We start from the raw sequence: 7570 nt of genomic DNA on the forward strand, positions 1-7570 counted from the left end.
AACCAGGCTGTTCCTTGGAGGCAAGGATTCTAAAGCTTCATCTGACATGCTTGGGGCATATTGCAAAGAGAAACCAGTCCTTGGAGAAGGAAATCATGCTTGGGAGGGTAGAGACAGTGCAAGAGAAGAAGACCCTCAATGAGATGGACTGACTCAGTGACTGGGGTAATTGGGGTAGGTGTGTCAGAGACAGTAAGTTTGACTCAGGATAGAGCAGGGTTCAGAGCTGTTGTACGTGGGGTCTCTATGTGCCACAGGTGACTTGATGGCACATAACAACAACAACACCACTTAAGTCTCAACTAAACAAATGAAAATATCTGGGTGGAGTGTGAGAGAGCATTTGGAGAAACTTCTATGGGTAAGGAGGATCACAAGATTTTGTCTCACATATTTTGGATATTTATCAGGAGGGATTACTTTTGGGTAAAGTAGAGGCCAGTGAAAGAGAAGAAAATTATCATCAGGATGGTTTGATACAGTGGCTGTATCAGTGGGCATAACAGAGATTCTAAAATAATACAGGATCAAGCCGTGTTTTATTCTGTTGTGCATAGGGTTCCTTTGAGTCAAAGAAAACGCAATACTTCTTAAAAATATATACTCTTATGACTTCTCATCTAGCACCTAGAAAGCTCTCTGATTGTAGGAATCTGGTCTTCTTTTCTTGATGGGACAGGAGAAAGGAGAAGTAACTGATGAACTCGAATCTTGAAAAAGCACTTGGGATTTCTAATTAACTATGTGTTTTCTATTTAAAAATAACTAAGCTTCAGGATTTTCTTTGACTTGTTAACAATTGAAAATTTTTCTTTTGTGACACCATAGGTTGATGATTTAATATAATTTACTAAAAATTTGTTTTTTCCCTTTGTATAAAGATGTCACAGTTTTGTTTGCTAAATTCTGAGACTTCCCAGGCTGTCTCTGTAGTCTTTGTTCTTCTTGTCACCTTCTTGTGGGAATTGTTACATTGTCTTCTATGTAATTTTGACATATGCCTGTAGCTTTATAATGTTTTACAAATCACAGGAACCAAAATGCATGTCTCCAACAAAGCATTTGTGTGCCTTGATGGTTTCCAGGGCATCAATAAAATATGTTTGAGAACATAACCAGTTGAGAGGGTCCTACTGCTCTTCATTTAGACAATATGGTTTTTATTTATTTTTTTTAATGAAGTTATTCTTGAGAACCGTAGACCATTTTGGTTAACATTTGAACTTCCAGTTTTTAAAAAGAAGCTAACGGAAATAGAAACATGGTCCCTAGAGGTAGAAGTGTCTGGAGCCATTTGCAGTTACTCTTTATTTAGTGTCTCCCAAATATGTTGATGCCTTTTAGTGTCAATCTAGATTGCCATTGTTTGTTGAATTGTGTCAGTGTATGAAAATATCAAATTATGTTAAAAGTGACTCTTGCCTCTTCTGGTAATAATGGAACCACAACTTTATTTTCCATTCTGTTAACAGTGAATACAGATTTTACTTCTCTTGAGCAAAAGGACAGTAAGCATTTCTTTTCTTTTCATCATGTCTGGCTTCCTGGTTGCCTGGGAGACACTCATTTTCATGGTCTATTGTTTTAGCTGGAGCGTTTAAGAGAAGTCATTTTTCCTTACATTGTATTCCGGAATAATGATGCATTTTTATTACAGAGTTAGAGAATCAGTTCCCAGTTTTGACAAAGTTGTAAGAGAATGAGCCATCTCTCTACACTATTGTTGAATATAAATTTTTGGAAAGTCTTCTTGGGATTTATTTAGCAGTAAATCAATGGAACTGACTTGGCCAGAGGAGAATGTCAAAGGACAGGGTAAGATTCATATCCATTTCCCACAGGGTCTCTATTAGTAGTAGTCAACTTAATAGTAATTAACAACAACAAATAGCCTTTGAGTATTGTTGTTGATTGCCTTCGAGTTGAACACAACTCATAGCGACCCTGTGAACAAAAGGCTTGAAGCCCTTTTACAGCTATCGACATTTATCAAAGTTCATTGAGTTTCTGGAAGCATGTTATTTAGGAAGTGAATGTCACTCCTGCTTCCAAACCTGTCATAGTATGTTATTGTTTTAATATGCCACTGAGTTGTTTGCAATGTATAGCGACTCTATGTAGGGCAGTTCTGAAGCCTTCCCTGTCCTGATCCAGTCTCATGAACTCTGACACACTAACCCCCATTGCCCATTACTGTATCAATCCATCTCATCCTGGGTCTCCCTTCCCTGTGCTATTCATCCACCCTTCTGCACAGAGCATGATGTCCTTCTCCAAGGACCAATCTCTCCTGGCCATGTGCCCAGAGTAAGTGAGGCACGGCTTTAAAATCCTAGCCTCCAAGGAGAGACTTGGCTTCACCCTCTCCAAGACAGACCTATTTGTTTTCCTGGCAGTCCATGGTTCAAGACTCTTCTCCAGCACCACAACTCAAAGACATCTATTTCTTCTGTCATCCTTAGTCATTGTCCAACTCTATGAAGGATAACCTGCATTTGAGAAGACCATAGCCTGGATTAGGCACACCTTTGTATCCAGACTGACATCATTGTTCTTCAGCACTCTGGAGAGGTCCATGACAGCAGATTTTCCCAATGCAATTCATCTTTTGATTTCCTGACTGCTGGTATTGATTTTGCATCCAAGCAAGCTGTAATTATTAACAACCTCAATCTCTTATCCATCTAATATGGTGCTGCCAATTGGCCAGTGGTGAGAATCTTTGTCTTCTTGATGTTGAGCTTCAATCCATATTGAAGACTACAGTCCTTGAACTTTTGCAGCAAGTGCTTCAGATCCTCCTCAGTTTCAGCAAGTAAGGTGTGTCATCTGCATATCATAGGTTGTTAATGAGTCGTCCTCCAATCTTGATGCCACACTTCTCATAAAGCCTTGCTTCCCGAATGATCTGTTATGCATTCAGATTGAAAAGGTACAGGGACAGGATGCATCCCTTCATCTTTTGGGCCAAACCAACATCACCACAGCATCAAATCTAAAGAAGACCTATCCAAACCTTGAAATTACAGTATAGCCTCAAACAAAACTCTCTGAAGTTGGTATGTGGGATTTGGACTTACATCCTCCTAAAGAAGAGATGGACAAAAGCATGAGAAAGTAGTAGCAGTGTGTAGTACAAGGCATCACAAAAGGGACTGGTGATTATATTGAGAGGTGGCTGGGAAAGGAAGGTTTGACCAGGTAGCTGATTGTGCAAGGAGTTGGGAGATTGCAGGGAAACGGCAGAGACAAGTCAGATGTGCTTGGGGTGGGCGAGAAGTGAATGTATTGGTTATCTCTGTAAGGGAAGTGTTTTTCATCTGCTAGGTAAAATACTTCTCTGTCAGATTTTCTTCTAACAGTAAGCACCCAAATTAAGACAGGCTGGAAAGAAGGATTGGCCACCCACTTCTGAAATATAACTGGCCTTTGAAAACACTATGTACAGCAGAGCACACTCAGACTAGACTAGCAGATATGGCAACTAAAGTTGAGCCCTCAAAATTGAGCCTTTGAGTATGGCAAGTCTAAAATCTAGGAACTGGTTCATGAGAAGGAGTAAAAGAGATTGATAAAACTCCTGATATAATAAATGCATTCCTCATGAGATAGTCCAGGGTAATGAATAAGTGTATGAACATTACAAGAACTAAATATTAGCTGTTATTTCTGTTATTTAATTTGATACTTCTTGTCAGCTGATATTACTCTGCTCTTAATGTAGAGATATTAGCAGCCAACTAACAGCAGCAGTGCAATGTCTAAGACTTGATTTTCTTTATTTCCATTTTATTTACTAAAAATGATGTGCTGCTTATGTAATAACTCTTATTTGAAGCAATTTACCAGGATTGACTTATGTATTTGTTGGCAATTAGCATCTACTTCTTGAAGAAATTCGGCCAGTAAATAAATTACTTTTGCTGGAGTACAATACTAGCACCACTAGCTGACTGTTGTTTTTATGAGGCATCGTCAAGCTGATCTTAGCTCGTAGTGACATGACTCACATGTGAGTAGAACTACACACTGAGTTCTCTAAACTGTCATCTTTATGGGAGCAAGTCATCAGGTCTCTTCTCCCACAAAGTGATGGGGTGTGTTCAAATCTCCAATCTTTCAGGGCTTCTCATTAAAGGACTAAACCTGGAATGCTTCTTAGGAATGAGAGTAACAAGATGTTTTCTCACATACTTAGCATGTAAGTTATCAAGAAGGAGAAGTCTCTAGAAAACAATGTTGTAGTTGTGATGTCCTAAAGTTGTGATTGTTGTTAATAGGTGCTGTTAAGTCAGAACTGATTCATAACTGACCCTTCAGCATGTTTTCCGAGGCTGTAAGTCACACAGGAGGAGATTGCTCATCATGCTACATTGAAGCAACTGGTGGATTCGAACCACACGCCTTAGGGTTAGCAGCAGCATGACTCATTACCACTAGGCCACCGGAATTCCTCTGCTAAGGGAAGGGGTAAGTGAAAGATGGAAATAATCCGTGGACTGACACAGCGGCTTGAGCAGTGGGTTCTGGCACTGTGGTGATGGTAAGGCTGGCGCAGGCTTGAGCGGTGTTTCATCGGCTGTGCACAGATGGGGCTGCCAGTACCAGCTCTGTGACACCTGACAACAGCAACAACACCTGCTGCCACTGCGACTGTTCTGACTGTAGCCATACTGTATGTCCAAGGAGAACTGCCTGTTATGGTTTCCAAAGCTGCAAATCACCGTGGAAGCCAACCGCTTCATCTTTCAGAAGCTCAAAGAGGTTAATAAACTCACCCAAGTTCAAACCCTTAATTGAGAAAGGAGATGAGACTTGAGCAAGGCTTTGTCTGACTGTAGGGCTGTATTTATGTTGTCATCATTCCAGAGACTCTTCTAGAGCTGATGATGGTATGGGGCTCACGAATCGGTCCTGTTTGAACACTTTCAAGATGATTTCAATAACTCCAGCTTGGAACTACTGCTTCTCAGAGCTATCCTGTTATGATATGTGGAACATAACTGCTGACCTTGTTGAAATGCCGATTGATGTGGTAGATCTGGGCTACTATATTGCTTGTTGAAATATCTAGACTTTTCATTTGTTCCAAATAGATGATTTACTGTGGAAATAAAAGGAAGAGATTAATCGTTAAGTGGAGCAGAGACATTTCCTAGTGGTCCCTAGGTTAGGATTGTATAGCCTTACAAGCATGGCCTCTTACCTGAATTTGTTAAAATTATGAGTTTCTAAAATTTGGGTCATGGGCTTTGAAGGGCCCTCATATTGTCACAAAGGATATTAAAGTCTGTGTTCTCCATTTATTGAGATAACTTGAAAATAATAATCACAGCACATCTTCGGAATTGCTTGTTGACAGAGTGCTACTGTGTGGTTTTAGCACTAAAGGATCTTCTGAAATTGCAGAATTATCTTTAATATAATGGTTTTCAAATGGGCCCTTGAGACATTAAATTCTCAAATTTTAGAAATCTGTAAGTGGAATCTTACACAGAGAGTTGAAGGAGCTCTGGTGACACAGTGGTTAAGTGCTTGGCTGGTAACTGAAAGGTGAGTGATTACAGTCCTCTGTCTACTCAGGGAGAAAAATGTGGCAGTCGGTTTCCTTCAAGATAAATATCTTGGGAACCCTTTGGGGACACTTGAATTCTGTCCTGTAGGACCATCATGCATCAGACACAACTGGAGAGCAGTTGGGCTTCTAAAAATAACGAGGAGACTCACAAAGTTTCAGAGTGAGTTTGAGTAAAGCCTTTAACTTTGTTGGACTTAACTGACATCTCTAAGATGAGAGGGATACACTTAAATGATTTCATAAATCCCTTTCTGTTTAAAAATTATATAGTTAATTTTTCTTTTTTTGGAATAAAATTATAAGCACATGTGTATTGCTTTAGTTGAACATAAATTTTGAAATCAAGCAACGGACAAACCTCCTCCACATTGAAGTAACTTTTATCATGTTCTCAGTACACTTGGCACCAGCAGTCAAGAGATCAGGAGACACATTGCGCTGGGAAAGTCTGTAGTCAGGGACAGCTCCAAATTATTCAAGAGCAATGATGCTAGCTTATGGACTAAGGTAAACCTTAGTCCCATGGACAGCCAAAAGTACCAACAGATATGTCTTGGAGAAGGTACAGCCAGAGTGCTTCTTGGAGGCAAGGATGATTACGTTCCATCTCATATACTTTAGACAGGCTGCTAAGAAAGGATATTTATTGGAGGGGGACATCATACTTGGGGGAGTGGAGGGACAGCCAAAGAAAGGAAGACCCTTGAACAGGTGATTTAACATGGTGACTCCAGTAACGGGCTCAAGTGTGTCAGAGATTGTGAAGTTGGCACAGGATAGGTTTAGATCTGTTGTCCATACTATCACCATAAATCATTCTCAACTCAACGGCACCTGACAATAACTGATTCCAGCCTGTTATATGGATTACATCTCACCACCAAGAAAACAAAAATCCTCACTGCTGGGCCAATAGGCAACATCATCATAAAATGGAGATAAGATTGAAATTGTTAATTGTTTTATTTACTTGGATCCAAAATCAACATCCTTGCTACCAGCAGTCATCAGATCAGGAAATCTATAGCACTGTGAAAATCTGCTGTCAGGGACCCATCCAAAAACCGGAAGAGAAATGATGTCAGTTTACAGACTAAGGTACATCTGATTCAAGCTATGGGTCTCCCAATCACCTGCTATGCTTCTGAGACCTGGACAATGAAAAAGGATGACAGAGAAGAATCAATGTATTTGAGTAGTGCTGGAGGAGAATACTGAAACAGTGCTCTTTGAACGCCACAATGACTATTTCACCTCACAATGACATCATGCTTGGAAAAGTGGAAGGTAAATAAAAGAGAGAAAGACCCTTAATGAAATGGATTGACACGGTGATTGCAGCAATAGGCTCAGATATGTCAGAAAAATTATGAGAATGGCCCAGAACAAGACAGCATTCAGATCTGTTATTCATGAGGTTTGCTATGAGTCGTAATAGGTTAGACAACACAGAACAACAATAATAACAGCAAGTAACCAAACCAGACAATAACGTCTAATTTACTGAGTCACAAGATTGAATCATAGTAGAAAGATTTTAAATACTTCCTTTTTATTTACTAAATTATAAACTCTCTCTCTCTCTGTGTGTGTGTGTGTGTGTAAGCTATCAAATGGAACCTACTCATAGCTGGCCTTCTAGTACATTTTCAGAGGCTTTTCATACAAGAGGATTTTCATACAAGAGGAGACTCCCCATCTTTCTCCTAAAGAACATCTGGTTTATTTGAACCCCCTGCCTTTGGGTTGTCAGTGAAAGTCTTTATTCACCACCAAAGATTACATTCTGAAAGTAAAATGATGTTACCAACTGGTGAGTTATAGAAGGTAGACATGGAAAAAAAATACGTAAGTAACTTCTATAGACCAAAAGGTGGAAATGGAGAGTAATTAAATACCTCTAGTCACATCATTTCCATTCCCTATTTTAAAAGTTATTATTACAGAATTTGGGGAGGGGGAAGACACAAATTAGTGTCATAGCTTGAATTA

The sequence above is a fragment of the Elephantulus edwardii genome, unplaced genomic scaffold (genome assembly GCF_000299155.1).
Source record: "Elephantulus edwardii isolate Elephantulus edwardi_28Jun2011 unplaced genomic scaffold, EleEdw1.0 scaffold00396, whole genome shotgun sequence".
Classification (NCBI taxonomy): Eukaryota; Metazoa; Chordata; class Mammalia; order Macroscelidea; family Macroscelididae; genus Elephantulus; species Elephantulus edwardii.